Source organism: Rhipicephalus microplus, chromosome 10, assembly GCF_043290135.1.
Source record: "Rhipicephalus microplus isolate Deutch F79 chromosome 10, USDA_Rmic, whole genome shotgun sequence".
Taxonomy (NCBI): Eukaryota; Metazoa; Arthropoda; class Arachnida; order Ixodida; family Ixodidae; genus Rhipicephalus; species Rhipicephalus microplus.
The window spans coordinates 19,233,086-19,253,166 of NC_134709.1; the positions used below are offsets into that span (position 1 = coordinate 19,233,086).

General features: G+C 45.8%; 2 long non-coding RNA genes across 2 annotated transcripts in view; one reads left to right on the forward strand and one right to left on the reverse strand.

The window, feature by feature from the left end:
- Positions 1-8,882: 8,882 nt before the first annotated feature.
- Positions 8,883-20,081, forward strand: part of LOC142774179 (uncharacterized) — a 108,740-nt gene continuing 97,541 nt past the window's right edge. The window contains exon 1 of the long non-coding RNA XR_012886348.1: positions 8,883-9,271. This is a non-coding gene — a long non-coding RNA (uncharacterized LOC142774179). The remainder of the gene's footprint in view (positions 9,272-20,081) is intronic.
- Positions 12,768-19,276, reverse strand: LOC142774615 (uncharacterized). The gene is made up of 3 exons (XR_012886471.1): positions 19,071-19,276; positions 15,994-16,249; positions 12,768-13,420 (listed from the first exon to the last, which is right to left on the reverse strand). It is a non-coding gene; the product is annotated as an uncharacterized LOC142774615 (long non-coding RNA).

A 20,081-nucleotide genomic window follows, 5' to 3' on the forward strand; every position in this document is an offset into this window, starting at 1 on the left:
TTCCTTAACGTGCACCCAAATCTGAGCACACGGGCCTACAACATTTGCACCTCCATTGGAAATGCAGCTGCCGCAGCCGGGATTCAATCCCGCGACCTGCGGGTCAGCAGCCGAGTACTTTAGCCACTAGACCACCTCGGCGGGGCATTCCTGACATTATAATAGAGCGTCTAGTATAGATGCACTCTGACGTCGGCGTTCGTGTGCCCCGGTGTGCTGCTGGCCGACAGGTCGCGGGATCGAATGCCAGCCGCCGCGGCGTGTCTGCTGCATTTTCAATGCAGGCGAATGTTTGAGGCCCGTGTACTGAGATTTAGGTGTACATAAAAGAACCCCAGGTTGTGGGAATTTTCGGAGCGCGCCAATACAGCGTCTCATAATGATGTGGTTTTGGGACGTAAGGTTCCAGATATTATTATTATTATTATTATTATATTATTATTATTATTATTATTATTATTATTATTATTATTATTATTATTATTATTATTATTATTATTATTATTATTATTATTATTATTATTATTGCGTTAACTTTGAGCTCTCCGCGCTGCCATGTCGGATCTCTCAGGACACGTAGAGCGCAGGCCGTGGTTGACATCTGCTCGTCCAGGTGATGCAACAATTCCAACTTCTCACAAGAAAAACCACCTGTTCTTTGAATGAACTTATTTAATTATTATTCAGTTTCTCATCCTTGCAGTGGTTTGCCCCTCTTTAAATTAAATTACTATCGGATACCACGTGCACCCTACGCAACATTTGACTTGAAGAGGAACTATAATTTTTCTACCAGATTAGTTTATATGAGCCGCTTTTTTAGTATTCGGTAAACCAGCAAACCAGCAGTTTCTTTGTTTTTTTTAGAGAAATATACTTCCTTATTGCGCAGAAAACGTTTCAGAGGGAATATATAGCAGAGAGATAGGACAGAGCTCTGTCCTATCTCTCTGCTATATATTCCCTCTAAAACGTTCCCTGCGCGCTTAGGAAATATATTTCTCTCAAAAAAATGCAATACCAACCAGCCCAAGTAGCCACACTTTTGAAACCAGAAGTGCTGGACTGGAAGGGCTTGGAAGAGAAAGAAGTTTCACTTGTAGCTCGTGCCACTAAAGGGAAAAAAAATGCTGCCCTTGCTCGCGTCTACATGGTAAGTATATACAAAGCAACCGTGGTGATAACCCGGAAAGCACTAAGCAACTTCGGTCAACAAAATTAGCAGCGAACCTTCGCAGTTTATGACTCTCAAGCACCACGACTGGGAACACATTCGAGGATAGTGGCCGGGCACGAACCGAAGATTATGCTACTCTTGGCGAATACCATAATCGCGAGCTAAGAGCTTAACAAGTCAACGCACCGTTCTTTTTCCCGCGCACGCGCGCTTCAGTTTCCTTGAACGAAAACGACTATCCGAGGAACAGATGAAGGGGGGGGGGGGGGGGCTGCAGAGAGACATCGGGCGCCAGTATGTCAAAAGCATCCACAGCGGGCACTAAAATAAAGTGCGAACGACCTTCGTTGCGTCGTGCGCGCGTAAGATGACGTCACCGTATGGGGGCGCGCAGCGCGTTCGATAATTTATCGGTTTCCCTTCCACTTTCCTCGCGAGAGGCACCGAACTTTTGCCGGAGGCCTGTCGGTTTTTTCGCACAGACGTCGCGGTGCGGTTGGGATTTCACGTAACAAACTCTGTTTAAGCGCACCACGAGAACGACTGTCACTTGTCAAAATCGGACGCGTATCTACCGAAGATGGATAGGTGGCATTCGCAACCGACTCAGGGGTTTTTTCGTTCCAATACCACGATGTGACTTTGAGAGGCGCCATAGCGGGAAGCCTTCGAAAATAACGAGTACCTGTTAACGTATGGACTTGTAAGCACGCGGGGAATCAGCGTGTCACCTCCATGGTGACGGCCGCAGCTGCTGGGATTCGACACCGTGACATTCTGGGTCAGATCAGCGCACCTCTACTACTACTAAACCACCGAGGCGCGTTGGAATTCTTAGGCCCAAACTCGCAAACCAACCTTGTGATTATCTCTCGTTTTCCTTTATCGTTATTGCAGCCTTCATGCGCATCAAGTGCATCAAAACAGTAAGTCCGGAAAGAGATAACTAAGGCTGGTTTGGGAACGTTTCCTTGATGCTTATATATTAGGCACATTAAAGGAACAGAAAGAATAAGTAAAGCGAGTGATAACGAACAATAAGAATATGGTAGTTTACGAATATGGGCCTCAATCAAACATACACCTCACGGAAAGTAAGAAAATAGGCAGTGGTCACCACAATTTCCTTCCACCCCCGCCCCCGCAATAATAATTATCGGACTCCAATAGGCGTGGGTGCAAACAAAACTACGCTGCTCTGAAACGGACAGAAAAACTCATCGCAAAAGAACTATTTATTCGTATACCCTATTCACTACACACTAACACAGCTTGCTTACCGCACTACACTAACACGCTTGAAGTACAACTGTTGATTTCCTCACAGAACTTGCAATCTTGTGCGTGTCCCCGCAAAAGTTGTGTGCGACCACGTGAACACAACGCTGTCACAGTCATAGTTATTTCAGACAGCCAAGGTACGGGGCGACCTATAGGCGACACTGTGTAAACTCTCAGTACGGAAGACAGAGCGCCGATGCCCCGAAACATCCTCTCTCGCTCACATATGATCACATCTCCATCCACTAAAGCATAACGCAACGTAAGGTAACGTCATCGTTCAGCAAACGGCTTCACGCAGAGGGATGCTGCTCGCATTGGTCTTCAATGACTTGGCTATAGTTTGTACGCGCACACTCGTACGACGTGGAGTATACTGCCGCGCGTCGAAAAGGGGCTCAGCGAGAGACAGAAAGTGAGAGAGGGAGAGAGAGAGAGAGAGAAGGGCGAAGGAAAAACTGAAGTATCGGCACTCACACACACCGACCGTTTCTCTTCACGCCGGCAACATCGAAGCTCTTATCTACAATCGACGGCGGAAGCTCGCATCAAAAGCTTCAATGTCACTGGCTCCGCGGCCAGCGAACGCCAAACACACACACGTATACGTATTTATGCACTCTGAAACACGCGGTGCGCAGGTAATTCCCTCCACGCTTCGAGTGAGGCCTTCCGGGTACTTTACACCCCGAAAGAGAAACAACAAGCCTGGCGCCGCGACCTTGCCAGCAACGACGCGGAAGAAACCGGAGCCCGATATATTCACGATGTTGCTTTGCGGTCTTATTTCCGTCGGCACGCGGCTATAATGCGTACACTGCATCGATCGAGCGGGCTCCTCGCCTCGCCAACATCTCCGGTCATTGTTTGGAGCGCGACTCTATTATGCGCATAAGTAATACGTAAGAGTATAGCGGACTACCGAAACCGCCGCATCGCGATTAAGTTCATCGGACCTCATAAGCGAGCCGGCTATTGTTTCGTTATGACGAAGTGGCCAGGCTGCGCCTTGTTTCTCGGCCGCTATAGGCCGTGAACGCTGAGGTAATCCGTTTACCGAGTGTTTTTTTCTTCTTCTTTTTTCTCACGATGAGAAGCTGTGATTGTCGGGCCTCGTCGTCTGGTATTTTGCATGCTTGAGAGCCCGGCGTCTGCGATGGGAAGACGGGATTAAGTGCATTCTGTAGCAGCGGCGGTAGTCACTCCGCGCTGATAAAGACTTCCAGCTACCGACCTTTCGCATCCGCACTGGGTAGGCGAACGTTAAATGTCAGTAAATGGCGACAGTTCGACAGGTGTGTCCACAGGGAACGTTGAACGAGTCCGAGAAGAATCGAACTTTGCATGTAAGCAAACTTAGCAACGACGTGCTGCTCACATTTTCATTGTCTTTTCGGGAGGGCTAATGTGGGAAGTAAACCAGCGTTCTTGGGATCCAACAATGAGGGTGTTGCATCACGCTATTGGGATGTTGAATGTTCTTGGGACGTTGATCGTTGTTGAGATGCTGAACGTTCTTGGCATACAACACCAAGGGTCCTTCATCGCCTTTATGAAAAACCCGCGGGTTTTTGCCCCTACACATTTAACAATGCTGCGATATATACAACGAGAAAAAAAATTGCCCGCAGCTTCCCTCGGGGGAACACTGAGGAGGATGCGGACCATATAATTGGTTAACGGGGTGTTATTTGGTCGATGGCTAAATTGGTTAACGTGGTTGTGAAATGGGGTGTTAAATTGCGACTTACTTGGGTCGATGGCTAAATTGGTTAACGTGGTTGTAGGAGGGGGTGTTAAATGAGTGAACACGTACACACGTATGCGAAAGGGCGGCGCTGGTCGAAGGGACGTCGATCATTGTGTTTGTGGATTCGTTGGAATTCATTTCACCGTGACCTTGGACGTCGACGCGCCGTACAAACCAACCGACGAGCGGCAACTGAGCGAGCGAGCGCCGACCTTGAGTATATTATACAGCACGACGGCGCATGCACTGTCAGCTGTTGAATGTTCTCGAAGCGCGACGCCACATGCGCGTCCACTGGAGAATCAGGAGAATTGTAGATGTCGAACGCGGTGTGTAGAGGAGGAAGGGTGCACAGATGGTGGAGGAGTGAAGCGCGCGCGGTGTGTAGAGGAGGAAGGGATGCACAGATGGTGGAAGAGTGGACGACGGCGCGACGGCGCATGCGCGCGCGTCAGCTGTCGAATGTTCGAGAAGCGGTGCGGACGGCGCACTACAAGGCGCGAGTATAAGATGCTCCGCATCAAAAAGTTGTGGGGCTGATTAGACGACATGTCACCCTATGTAAGTGAAGTGGGTGGGGGGTGGGGCTGGATTTGATGTTTTTGCTGCGTGCGCGCGCACAGGGAGACATATAAGCTCTCCCCCAATGGGGGATCAGCGCTTCTCCTGCAGCTTCTGTTACTTTTTCCCTTACTTTCTTGGTGCCGTTTTAAAGAGAGTTTAACGTAGTTTTCACAAAACCGCTAAGACTTTTCCCCCTAAATTTTTCGGGCCTGCCGCAGGCCCCATATTCATGCCAAGCTTTATTGGAAAGGATGCATACATATAACTCCTGCGGTGTTGCCTCGTTGATTCGGGAGGATTTTTCGTATTACATATAAAAGCAAATAAGTCTCAGGAACAGAAGCTTCTGATTGCTCTTCGTGCAAGAAACTGCAGCACAACATGAATGGCAATTCACTTCAACCTTGCTTCAACACTCTCCCTGGGCCTTCAGCGCTGTCACTTCATTGGCAAGCCGTTATGTCGAAGCTTGTGCTCCCGCTCTGCGAAAAGATAACAAAATTCACACGTGATGCAAACGTCCGTGCACAAATAACCGGTAATCACAAGACTATAAGTCGGCGTTCAACAAAATCCCGACAGCATTATCACAGTTGCACCACTGTTGTTCTACCACTGTAGTATTCGTCGCTTTTTTTTTGGGGGGGGGGGGGGATGCAGCACATCTCGTTCCCTCTGGCACGTTATAATAGTTTTAATGGTGAACGTCCTAGATGCCCCACGAAACGAGAAAAATCTCCGCGAAGATAGTCGTGACGAGTGGGCGACGCTATAGACCATAACAACCACAATGTCCAAATTGAAGTCGCGGACTATGATTGATTGATATGTGGGGTTTAACGTCCCAAAACCACCATTTGATTATGAGAGACGCCGTAGTGGAGGGCTCCGGAAATTTGGACCACCTGGGGTTCTTTAACGTGCACCCAAATCTGAGCACACGGGCCTACAACATTTCCGCCTAAGTCGCGGACTATAGTACAACGGGTCCAGGCTTGCAGGTGGTTTACAACGTTCCGTCATAATTATGATTGACATTAGTGTATTGTGAAACCCTTTTTTGCGTATCCTCCCATATGTTACCCGAGTGTTGCCTCATATGATGTGAAATGTGACATAACGTTACATGAAGAGTCGACAAGAAGTCTAGATTCTAAGATCCATAATGTCTACATTGAAGACGCCGACTTGTAAAAGTGTATGTGTTTGTAGGTGCCTTTTAGGAGCGAAGCTCCTTAAGGCGTGGGCTGTGCGTCCCCTGTATGTAGCCACCTCTCGTTCAGTTCTAAGTATTACGCTAGCCACCACCCGATCTAAAGGGTACAGCCATATCAATCCGTCCATCCGTCCGTCCATCTATCCATCCATCCGTCCGTCCATCCATCCGTCCGTCCGTCCGTCCGTCCATCCGTCTGTCCGTCCGTCCGTCCGTCCGTCCGTCCATCCATCCATCCATCCATCCATCCATCCATCCATCCATCCGTCCGTCCGTCCGTCCGTCCGTCCGTCCATCCGTCCGTCCGTCCGTCCGTCTGTCCGTCCATCCGTCCGTCCGTCCGTCCATCCATTTATCCATCCATCCATCCATCCGTCCATCCATCCTTTCGTCCGTTCGTCCATCCGTCCGTCCGTCCATCCATCCGTCCGTCCGTTCGTCCATCCATCCGTCCATCTGTCCGTCCGTCCGTCCAAAAGATGCAAGATGTTATAAACTAGACGGCGGTACGTGTAGTTGATTATGAAAGATGCGAGGTGTTATAAAATAGGAATGATGCCACATATGGCGCGTGTCATCGTTCGATATAGTGCGGCGACGTACGCTAGGGGGAGCGTTGCAATAAAATCGAGTGGGCAAAATGTACGGAGGATTCATGGTTTACCAGGTTTACCTCCGGAGCTTCGCCCACTCATCATCATTCACTTCGTGGATATGGCGGCATTTTTTTACTTTTCTGTCGCAGGCATGATGTCTCTGATATGATTAGTATTAATCTATTGCGGAACATTTCCTTAGATATATGCTTCGAACATAGTGCACATGGACGCCAAACGGTTGGACAAGCGTCGTTCTTAAGGGACTTCGCCCCTAAAAGTGACCGTTGGCGGCAGCGTCGGCGTCTACGCGAGTTATTCAAGAAATCGTCATGTGACAATGACGGCACCATGTATACGGAAGGAGGGGGGGGGGGGGGGGTCAATCAATACAATGATAGAGCAGAAAAAGAAAGGATTTTGGACGACTTCAAGTCGCCTGAGGGACCACGTGATTTCATTTTTCCCGTGCCGTAACGAGAAACATACGAAGGCACAAGGCGAGAATGGCCCGCATGGTAAAGCAATTCCACGGACGATCAAATCTGACGCTTGTGTTACGGTTTGAGCGGTATACGATCTCAACAAAACAACTATCACTGCAGCGTGTAAGGAAGCACTACCGAGAAGAGACTAATGCAAGTGGACCGTCCACGACACGGGCATTAATATGTCGGCAAAGGAAGATCCGATACCGGCATATAGGTTTATCGCAGGACATTTCAAAAAATGAGGAAACCGAACTCCCGTCCCGTGGACTGCTTTTCGGGACTCGAGCTACGCGAATAGCTGGGAAGCGCGTCGAGCCACAGCCAAATGCGTCATAAGGCCAGATCATGCCACCAAAGCGCTTGCCGAGGTGGGAGTCAGAGACGCTATCATTGAGTCGATAAGTGGCGCGGCACCGTACTTAGCTGATCGGTCTGGACGTCCCAAATTTGAACGCGAGTTTCGCGCGAGCGAGAAAACACAGGCTCGAGGCACATAGCCTTCGCGCACGCGGCCACTGACGAGAGCAGGAAATGCGCCGTTCAATCGAAGCGAGGCGTAGATTAGCCCTTCGAGAGAACCACACGTTTACACACACACAAAAAATCATAAGTAGGCGCTTCGCGAAGCAACGAAGAGCGATTAATCGTGATTAGCTTTTTCCTTCGGCGCGAGGCTTCGTGAAGTATATACAGGACCCCGTTTTTCTCGCACATCTCCCGGCGACGCGCTGCCGATGTGGCCCAAATAGATAGTGAGGAATACATAGAGAAAATGCATGAGCCGCTGGTATCATCTAGGCTTCGGCATACATTCCGGTCGTGCTGACGCGTTTCTTCGTTTTGTCATCTCTCCTTGGTCTCATAACAACCGCGTGCGTTGGACGTGTTGGCATTCGGCGTTTGCGAAAAAAAAAACATATATTTTACAAGAAACCAAGCAAGACGGAGCGAATTTCAAAGTGTTATTTTTTTTTTTTAATTCCAAAGTTCGTTAATAAATTCTTCCGTTGTAGGCCCGTGTGCTCAGATTTGGGTGCACGTTAAAGAAGCCCAGGTGGTCGAAATTTCCGGAGCCCTCCACTACGGCGTCTCTCATAATCATATGGTGGTTTGGGGACGTTAAACCCCACATATCAATCAATCAATAAATTCTTCGCATTTAAAAACTAACGCATTGTTCTCTCGTCATGCTTATCGTCTCTCTAGCGTACTTCATGACGCAGGAACAGCGATTACCGTGACGTCTATATAGTACGTATACACTCGTTGGTCCACGTAAGCCTAATGCCATTTGTGAATTCTCCTACCCCGCTTTGCGGTGCAGCCGTCCGTCCGTTCTTCCTTGTCTCGTGCGGCTACCACGTGCGATAAACTGACTACATTTTGCGCGTCTCCGACAGCACAAGCGAACCTGACAATGTGTGTAGCCGGCGTGAAATCCCGATAGGCGGGCTCAGTGCATGGCTTTGTGCACACACGTGCTTTCAAGAAATAAGTGGCGAGGAGGAAATATAGCCTGTAGGAAAGGTAGGATAAGCGAGTAGCAAATCACTCCCTCGTCTTTCAACCAATGCCACCGAGAAATACAATTCAGGGGTGCTATCGCGCGGAGCGATGCCCTGTACCTTATGCTATGCTATCCTTATCATCCAACACAGGCGGCTGGCTGATCGCGTCGATAACGCGGACGGACCGTCGCTGTGACCGCTGACTAAGCATAAAAACCACGGAAAGCATTGGCATCGCAAGAGGAATCGTTGCGCGATTGCACCCCAGGCCTGCTCACTACTCCGGGCACGAACTCTGCCAGAACTCAGTTTAAACCCTCGGCTCTTGCCGAGTAGACGTGAACAGGCATGCTCCCGCGGTTCGAAAGGACATGATTGCTAAGCCTGACAAAACCTCTGGTTGCGTGCTGGTGTTTCCTTCAGCGAGTGCACGAATATGACCGTTTTTTTTTATCTGCGTCTTTGATGTGCTGCGTGGTGATATGATGTGCTTCGTTCACTGAATGTTCGTGTAGTGGACACCTGCAAGTTCTCCCAGTGGGGCACTGCTGCAGGCCCAAGTGTCGCCGCCATCGACAATGTGCCCGAGGTCGGAGTGTTTTCCTCCCCATTGGACGACCAAACACCGAAATGAGATCGTGCCATTTATCGGGATGACATCGCTATGCGTTCTCTCCGTGATTCGAAGGTATGTTTTTTGTTTTGTTTTAGAAGCACTACCTCTAACACGTTTAGTTCTTCCTGTAAAGTGATGTCGTGTGTGCTTCTGACTTGTGAGCGTAAACCTTCACATTTGACACAGGAAGCAGAGCTTCACTGACGCTTACACCTGCGATAATATGGTGTTCCGAGACAGTGCTAGGAATAGCATACTAGTTGCTGGTGAGCACGTCCTGCCTAGAGGCTATTTGCTTGGCTGCAGAACAACGGCTAAACAAAATAGACGTACACTGTCGTCCTTTATAAAAAAGAATATGTGAGCGCGTGGCCAGAACTTTGCGGAGGGTGCCTACAGCGTCATCAACCGACATCCAATGCAAGCACCTCGGAATTGGGCGTCATCTATTGGCAAACAAAAAAAAAAGGCACGAATCTGCATGTTACACTGCAAATGTCGTCGAAAGACGATGGTCTTGCGTCTGGAGAGAGTGAGCAAAACGTCTATTTGATGTCCTGCCAAGAAAATTGGTGAATTGTATTCTGAAGGCGCTGCGTGAGAGTGCCTCGAGCGTGTAGCGGAGGTGAACAAGCGCATCGAGGCACGTTAGACACGAGTGCCATCTGGCAGTTATCTTCGAAAACGAAGGCGTGCGCGCCCGCGGAGAAAGATGCGCGCCTGTCTCGGGGGTGATAAGATGTAGAACGCAAAGCGACGGGCAGGTGGCACCACCGTGTCGTCGTAGCAAAGCGTTGGAAACACTCACCTTTTTGAGCATCGCGTTGCACTGTCCGCGCAGTGCGATAAACGCTACAGTCCTTAGCGTTACTTGTGCGTGCCTCTTCCAGTATAAAGGCAGACACACTAAACGTCGACGTGTTGTTATGGCGCCTCTGTTATGCGCAATAATTGCTCTTTAATGAACAATCGCACAACTATGAACGCTAAACCTTGAGCAATATTGGTGGGCGCTGCGGATGGGGTTGGCCGTTTAATGCCGTTTGAGCTATCGTGAAAAGTGGACAAACAGACAAATATACAGACAGACCAAAATTCTCTTGTCGAAATGCCCCAAGAAAGACTATCATCTTTAATATCGAGTCATGGCCATTGTGCAAGCGCTGCTAAAAGCAATCCGACCCCGTTCTGATGAGCGGTGGTGCCTGCTAAAGCGAACGTGTTCTTTAGCTGTCGGTTGATGGTGCAGTAGGCAACCGTGGAAGAGTGCAGGCCACGCACTTGCATGTTCCCTTTCAGAAAGAATGACATTGTACAGCTGGGGTCAAAAATTCCCGGCCGCAGCACTCGGCCGAGAAGCGGCATGTCGCTGCCATCGTGATCCCTCTTCCTTTCTTGCTCTCCTTGATAACAGAGCGAGCGAGTGAGAACTTCATTTTGAGGCGCTGCGCCGAGCTCCCAACCAAGCTGCAGAAATTAGGCGCCTTCTTCTTCATCTAACCACTACCACCAACAACTTTATTTTGGTCTAAACGTGACAGAGACTGTACGGGCTGGACGCCCCAATAGCTCAGCCTGGTGGCTCCACCCAGGGGGGTGCCGGGAAGCGGAGTCTCTCGGTGATGTCGCGGGCTCTCTAGACAGCTGCAGGAGTTTGTTGTCGAGTTCCGAGCTGCACGTGGTAGCCTCCCGAGAGGTTTGGTCTGGTAGTTCTTACCCCAAGTTAATAGGGCACAAGCAGAGCACGTGTTCAAACTTACAGTGCTAGTGGTGACAGTGGGGCGAGAAATCTGGGTCGAGTCTGTGCAGTATGACTGGCGTGATGGAAGTACACTGTCGTCCTTTAAGAAAGGAAACATGCGAACGCGTGGCCTGCGCTCTGCGGCGGCTGCCTACAGCACCATCAACCGACAAAAAAAAAAAGTTCGCTTTCAGCGTCATCTGTTGCCGAAAAAGAAAAAAACGAGTCATGACCGGTAGACAAGCGCTGCTAGATTGCTCTCCATCTCGGCTCATGCCTGTAGTGCGTATAGTCCACTGCCAACATATCAAACGTTGTGTGCGACCACGGCGCAAACTGCAGTAATAGCCCGACATCACTCGCCTTGCGAGCGGTGAGGGAACGTTATCTGGCATCGCTTGTCTACCGGCCATGACTCGTTATCTTACTTGGCCATAGATGACGCCAAAAGCGAACGCGCTTTCTTCACTTGTCGGTTGATGGCGCTATAGGCAGCCGCCGCAGAGCGCACACACTAAACCAATTCTGACCCTTAAGGGTGTAAATGAGCTTGTCGCCAGACGAACACCCTTTGCTCCCTATTGGGTGTTCAAAAAAGGGTGCTGAGAAAGGGTGCAGAGCTCAGCACCCTTAAGGAAAGGGTGCAGAGCAAAAATTTTGAAGGGTGTAATGAGTGCACCCTTTAAAAAAAGGTGCTGTGATGTCATAACACCCTTTCAAATGGGTGCTGGAAGGGTGCTCTACATCGACGTACCAGTGGGCCAAATCTAGGATTGACGCTGGAGATGGCTAAAAATGCAGATTGCTGTATACTCTGTAGACCATGCTGAGTGACAGCCCACATACAGTTTGTTAGTACTTGAACACATGTACTAAGTCGTCCATTCCACCCTGTACACGTGCACCATGCACGCGGCCGGCCCTCCACAGAGTGCCTTCCGCAGGCGCTTATGAAACTAGCACTGAAACACAGTGACAGCTCTAGGTGGGGCTTTTGCATCATCGTCTTTTAAAACACAGTGTCTCTGCAGTGAAGCTACTGGTAAGTTGGCTCCAGTGTTTTGCTTTCTCTATGTGTAGACAAATAGAGAATCCGGCACTGTTATCGAGAAGTGCTGCAATTGTGCCATACCCTGTCCAGGTGCTGTTCCTCATGTTTTCGTTTTTGGCTGCTCTGGATAGAACAAGCTGCACTTCTAAAGAACAGTGTCGAATTTTAGATAAGCTGGCACTGTTGCAAGAGCAAAGTTAGCTTCACCACAAAGGAAGTGTGATTTGGCGAAGCCGTTGTTCTCCAGCAGTCAACAAAGTGGAGGCCCACTTACAGTTGTCTGTACATTTGTGTGCTAGTTACCAAAGTGCCCTCGAGAAGCGCTCGGCAGAGTGCCGGATGCATGGTGCAATGTTCAAGGTGGAAGTAGACAATATGTAAATATATACCTTAAAGCAAGCTATATTGAATAAATATGTGTGTTTTAATAATCATGAAATTGATCCCAGAGTGCGTATATGGCCTGTGCTACCCATTTTTGGTCCAGAATGAATGTAATCTATTCAAGGCCCCTTGCTGCACACATGCATGCACAATTTGTGGATGCTTGGTCATCATACAGACATGCATGCCTGCAAATTAAAAATTCACAAGTTTTGAATACTGGTGATTATTTCAAATGCCATATACTCACTTTGAAAGACACACAGATAATATGCACTAAATACAGAACCTTACCACATTGCGCTCTTTTAAATTATGTGTAGCAGACGTGAGCTTTTATGCATGTGAGAATGCAAGATATTAGGCCCCAACAAAAATTTATGACAAATAAATTAACATGATGCCAATAGTCACTATTTTATTGTACATAACATACAACCGAAAAAGATTGACAATAGTAAACATGAGCTATGACCTTCTGCATCGATTGTAATGGTGAGATCTTTGTGAGTGAGGATCAATATTCTGTTTTTTCAAATCTTTTTTCTTACGAGTAGACATCTTTTTTGTGACGAGACTTCTTTTTTAACTTTTAACATTCTGACTTCCCTCCTTGCATAGTAGGTAACAAATAAATTATTTAGAACAACAAAATATAAGTTAGAGGCACCAGCAGTCCAAAGGTGCTTATTGAGGGTGTTGCCAGTGCCCACACAATTGAAAAAGAAAATAGATAGGAGAGTAGGTGAGTGGTAAAACATGTGGGCTTATATAACATGCTTTGGTCATCATGCTAAAAGCCTTGACTACAAACTTGCTCAAGGCCTATTTACAGCTCTCCTTTTATATATGTGTGTGTGTTTCTAAACTTGTGTGTTACAAAATCACAAATATTGGCAATGTAATGCAAGTGGTGTTGGATTAATATAATGTGATCATTCAAACACTTGCACAATCTATCTTCAGCTGCCCAGGCGACTTTGGTTCCTTTTACAAAAGGGTGGTCAGGGCGCTCCTTCTCTACAGCACATCCGCACCCGGAAGCCTAAAATAAAGACAGAAGTAATCACTAAGAGTTTCACAAGACAGACTGTCCAAGATACAATATGCGCTGTCATGCTGGAGTGTTCTTAGTTCGATGTGAGTAGAAGTCAGCATCAAAATTCGCTTTGTTTTCAACGGAAAACATGCTTGTTGGAGGTCCCCCAGGCAAAAAACTGTGTAAACAACTTGACAGTACCTGTGGGCCTACAGAGGGTAGCACGTACAACAGATTTCACATAAAAAACAAACAGCATAGTAGAAAGGAAATTTATACACAAGAAACATCTGAGCAATGATTCAGCATGATGCACACGTGAAACATGAGTTAGGTTTGAGTAAAAAAGCTATTCATCAAGTGATTGCGCACATCCGATTTGAACAAATCGAATAAGGCACTGAAGTTAATTAGGGTTTTTAAAGAATTGTAAAGTGCCAATAAGCAATATTCTAGTCTAGCTCTACAATAGTGTGTCATGTATGTAGTACTAGTATTTGCCTGTTAGGTATGCTGTAGTCATGAACATATTCAGTTTTCCTAATACCTTAAACTTATTATGTTGTAGTCCAGCTGTTCATGTTCAATAAATAATTGTTTATGGTAGCATTTAGGTTACAAAATTGATGCTAAAAATTTGGCAGACCCCACATACTTTGGGAATCGATGTTATGCGAAACACGCATAACATGTATTTTAATTTTTTTATTGAGCGATCTTATGAAGTGGAGCTCAATATAAGTACAAATTCTTGCACACACATATGTTAAACAGCCGCATATGTTTCATTTGTTATGGGGAGATGTCACACCTTTGACAACATTAGCAGTTATTTGATGTTTCGTAACGATGCCAACAGAAACATGGATATTAGCCACACTAGAAGTGGTAGGCTGGTATGAAGCACTGGTGTTTGCGCTGGCACTCGCGACGATGGTAGCCCTCAACACTGCTACACAAATACTTCACAGGATGGTGCCTGACTACAATTGACTTTGGCTCGACCTCACGGCTGCATCATAGGAGTGCACATGTAATAGTTATAAAATTTGATAGCCAGTACTGCAACGGCAGTTGATGTTACACAAACATTTGAGACTATTTGGAAAGTATAACCGAGGCCGGGCATGGCTCTGTGGTAGAATACTTAATTACCAAGCAGAATACTAGGTTTGGATTCCTGCTAGGACACTTGACTTTATTCTTTGCATTCATTTGGTCAATGCTGCCTAAGTCAGCTTTTTAACATGATAGCGTTGAAGAGCTCGTGTCGCAAAAAATCTGCTGCCGGCGTCTGCCCCGTTGGTTGTAAGCGAAAAATCGTCTGTGCATCTGTGACCGAAAAATCAAGTTACCTAGTTTCCAGAAACTCAAAATTCCTACTTATGACCTAATGGAGGCGCGCTAATTGCTGCAAAACAAAACTCCCAAGTTGACTACTAGACACTCAACACAGGGCTTAACACACGGAAGTCTATTGACATCGGCCAAAAATTAACGTTAGATGTACAGCGCTATTCCATTTCCCTATTTCATGAACTACACAATGCCATGATAATTGTACCCTGGTATTTTTGGTGGGCTATATCGCACAAAAAATGCAAGGATTATGTCAAAAGAATGGCATCAAATTTTACCGGCATGTCATCGAAATAGAGACACAGGCTACTAGTCTTATTTATAATGCTAAGAGTATTTAAGGTAAAGGCATTGAAGATAGCTGGTGGCCTTTTTCACTATCTAGGTATCAATTTTTCACTATCTAGGTATCAAAATTCTGCCATGTCAGTCATAGTTTACTGACATTGCAAGCTCAAGAAAAGTGTGGCTCTGAAGGCATCAACACAGCGTTTTGCCAGATCTTTTAAGAAGGCAGTCTTTAAAATTGCTAATGTTTCCAATTTTTTTTTGCTATAAATTTCGTGCTTTGCATCCAAATGTACCTCCATCCAACTTGATTTTTTTGCCTTAGTGCTCTCACTAACTGCTTACCTTGTCTTGTCAAGTGTTCGTTGACATAAATAGGACTACTTGATCTAAAAGGAAAGGCCACTGTAGACAGTCGTAAGTTTTTTGTCTTATCCAGAACATTTCATTTGTAACATCGTTCATAATGCACTACTATTTTTTTTCAAACTAGGCTTGTTTGTTCCTACTCTGTCTGCAGTGTCAATATCATCACGAGTAATGGTTTTTCCATCATCGCCCAAAAATTTCGGACAGCGTCAAAAGAAAACCCTCATCTGAGACGCCTTTGATGTCGGGTAGTTCAACCTTGAATACAGTGTAAATTCTTCAATTTTCATCTGAAGTTGCTTATTTTCACCTGGAAGTTTTTTGTGCCTGTTTCAAGGTGCGACAGGCTTTTCATGCAAAGCCTTTATTTCTAAAGAGAGCGCATTGACACTGTCACCACCTTCATTCCACACTTGTTGAAGGACCAAAGTTCCGTATGAATTTTGTGCTTGAAATCCTCTGTTTACCATGACAAACAATTCACAGGAAACATTAGTACTCTTGCTTGGCAGGAGTGCATGCAGTAATACTAACACAATTAAAGCAGGAAATAAGTGTCTCACCTGTGCAAAAATGATTTTGGCAAGCACTGTGAAGACCACACACACTGCTGCCAAACTGAGGAGAATATGAAGAGCACTTCATATAAGTAGGCAGCGTCCAGTAGCTTGGTGAGGCACAGCGCATAAGCAGGTTGAACAGAGCTGATGCTTGAAACAATGGTTCAGAGTTCGCTGGTGCTTGGGCTCCTTGACCTTGTCAGGAAATTTCCTTGAGCAGCCTCACTCAAATGAAATGACAGACCGTGCCGAAGAATTTCTGCACCAGTGCAAAAAAATTATTTTAGTGAGGTTTGTCTAGACTGCATGCGCTGCTTGCCGAATTGCAGTGAATGGCTAGAAACGCATGGCCAACATATATTTAGTGGCACGCAACTGAGAAATACAAAAAGGGCATGCTGCAGTATAAATACAACGAAAAACATGCTGCTGCAGAGCTTTTCATGTCGATGTCATACATGTGAATTTTCATTCACCTTTATAGCTCACTCATGCACGAAGATGAAGTTAGAACTTTTAGATGAAGACACCCCCTTTTAGCTGTATCGACTGCACGTAATTAAGAGATAAACATGCGTGAGTAATGCTGCTGCCTGCAATCGATAAATTCTTTTCTTGAAGCTGACCAAATATATGCACGAGTGCATCCATAGAGGCACATTTGCATTTCTGTAGTTATGATACCCATGTGATGTGTTTCTTAAGTAAATGCCATGCAATATGCACCATATGAATATTTTATTCCGTAAAATTGCAATACCACTACATATACATGTCCGTATGCGTATATGCATCCACTGCAGATAAAGCATAAAATTAAAGCAATACTGACACATGAATTTTTTACCAAGGTAGTGGAGGGCTCCAGAAATTTCGACCACCTGGGGTTCTTTAACGTGCACACAAATCTGAGAACACAGGCCTACAGCATTTTCACCTTTATCGAAAAAGCAGCCAGCCAGGCCGGAATATCATCCTGCGACCTTCGGGTTATAAAACGAGTACCTTAGCGACCAGACCACTCCGACAGGACTTCAATCTCCCTGTTCCCCGGTGTAGGGTGATAGACCGTCTTTGCTGGTCTGGCTAACCTCCCTGCCTTTCCTTCTCTACCATTTATTCTCATGCGTTCAACGAATAAAGCTTCCTTCAAACGGCTAACATTCGGACGTTCATAATTTGCCTGAAATTGAGTTCACTAATTGAATATTGTGTGCTGCTTCATAGTGATCATTGATCTAAATTGTTCTGGTTGGCTAAAAAAGCACTACTCCTCACTTCTAATCAAACAGCACAAGCTGTCTAATGACGATAGGGGAGGAAAAGTGGAAACGCTAAGACAAACATCAATCTTGAACCCCATGCCATCACAATGAAGCAGGCAAGCTTCTGCAATATTGACCGGCAACCAGGATCTCAGGACACGGCAGATAACTACATAACGTAATGGTTTCCCAACATGACGTAAAGGCAGCGGAATCACATATTGCCTAACCTGCTTCATTATGATAACGATGAGACAATAACGTTATGGGCCTCTGTATGCTAATAACAATTTACCTTGCATATCATGTGACATTAACATTCAATATGACGTCATGAATCTTGCATCCTACCGTGTGGTCTAAGTACCAACAAGGCGGTTTTAGTGACGTCGGTGCAAGGCAATAAACGACAATCACTTTGTGAACATTATTTTTGATATCATTCAATTGGTCTGATGCGTACATTTTCAAAAAACGGCGGTTTTAGTGACGTCGGTGCAAGGCAATAAACAACAATCACTTGGTGAACATTATTTTTGGTATTATTCAATTGGTCTGATGCGTACATCTTCAAAAAACGGCAGTTTAGATTTGTTCATTCTTAGATAAATACAATGTCTAAGTTTGCATGTCAGCAGCAACATATGCACGCATACTGTGATGTATAACCTTATTGTGTTTTGAGCAATAAATTAGGCATTCATACACTGCGCATATCACAGGTCACTTGTAAATCTGCAGCGAGGTCATAAAGAATTTATGATATCAGATAAAGCATTACACTTGTATTCGAAAGTGTCATTGGAAGCTTTGGTATAACTTAGTTTTAGAATGTTTGTAGACGTATAGGTATTCGGCAAAGTTTTAACTCTAAAGCGGGCTGCAGCGCCCACAATTCTTTTACAAACCAGAAGAATGCAATGCTATGTGAGCAGGGGGGAACAAGCAGTACCACCAAAATTGCACTCGAACGAGTGAACTACTGCTCAACCTAGCATTTGCACAGCTAAGGTACGGCTATTCGGCCACTCATAGAGAAAATGTATTGACCCCGGCGTAATTGCACGCTTTGAGAACCGCACCTACAGCACGCTATGTCAAGTTTACGCACACTTAATTAGGCTGAATATCATGGTAATTTAATATTATACGTGCCCGGTGGATGCAAACACATTTGGTCACACAGGAAAACACATCTACCTTATAGTAGTCACACACATTTAATGATCATGTAGCTGTTGAAAAGAGGACGCGTAACATATAAAACTTTCTTCGTATACTTCTTTGGCACAGAAAACGAACAAGGCCGCGTAAATACCAACGCGGACACCACGTTATTTTTCTCCATTCTTCTAAATTAAACACGCAAAGATCTAATTCAACGCGAATCACCGGAATACTCCAACGCACTCGACACACAGACGACGCTTACGGCTTCCATGCGCCATCCCCGAACGGCGTCCGACGGCATTGCAAAAATATAGTGATTCATAGCGTGAAGAGCATCGCCCGCCGACTCACAGCATCACAGCGCACATTGCTTTAACCTCCTTCCCCACAGAAAAAATTCATCCGCGCGTAACGTCCCTAAGCTTAGACTTGAGCCTAATGAAATCAGACACGCCAGCAGGCTCGCTACGTTAATAAAAACTCACTTATCGTCTACCAGCTAGAAAAACCTTAGTTCACAACGTTATTATACTATAGCGCTTTCGGTGTTAACCGCGGGAGGAGCATAACAGCCTGGATCGGGCACGCCGCGGCCTGTCCGGAGAAGCAAAAAACAAAGCGTCGACAGCAGAAACATCCACCTACCTTTTTAGTTTGGCGAGCGCTCGACGGTACAAAGCAGCCGGTCCTCTCTTGAGTATAGTGCATCTTCGTAACAAGCAGCACCGACAGAACACGAAAGACAGCGCAAGCACACTTTGAACAACATAAAAAATCGACTTTAAACGCTCGGCACACGGCCGTTGCGGCCTCCAGGAAGATACCGCCATTTCTGTCCTGCTGACGCCACCGATCCGCATTTGCGCACATAACTTTTTATATGATAAGTAAGTAAGTTATTTCTGCTTAAATTTTAAGTAAAAAATAGTGAAGATAGAAGATGCGCTAGTGCGTATTGCATAGAATATTTTTTACCTTTGAAAATGACAAAATCACTTTACGCGTATTTGCGCGAAATTTGAAATGTGAAAGAGCGCGCGAAATTTGAAACGTTTGCTTGCTTGTGTATTTCTTATACCGATACCTTGTTAACATCTGTACATTGGTTGAGTGGTTAAGCTGGCTGTTAAAAACAGTGTCAAAGCGGTTGTATATTAATACAAAGTACAGGCAGCAAGCAAAATTTGTCACATCAAAATAAGCGTATTAGTTGGCAAACAATATTTTAGCTGTCTTTAGTGAATTTTCTTTAGGAAAATGTTTTAGTCAAGGCTCATTTTAACTTGCTTTGAAGAATATTTCTATGAACAAAATCAAGAAAATGTTTCTTTAATGTTATAATATTAGAACGTCAGAGTCCATAGCCCGCCATAAAAATTGGTAACACGTGTCAACTGATACATTGTAAGGTTAACAAATATTTGTACAACACAAAAACTGTTTTATCTACCACGGTCTTGTTGGTTTGTATTTCTTTGCATCAACAAATGTATGATTTATATATACTGTCATGGACGAAGCTTTGTTTTCAGTGTTAGGCGCAAACGAGGCTATGTTAAGTCACAATCCTGTTGTAGCTCTACAAGCTGCGTACTCCGCCATTGGCTAGTGAGCTTGTAGCGCATGGCTTGGTCAGTGCCGGCCGTGAGGCGACGA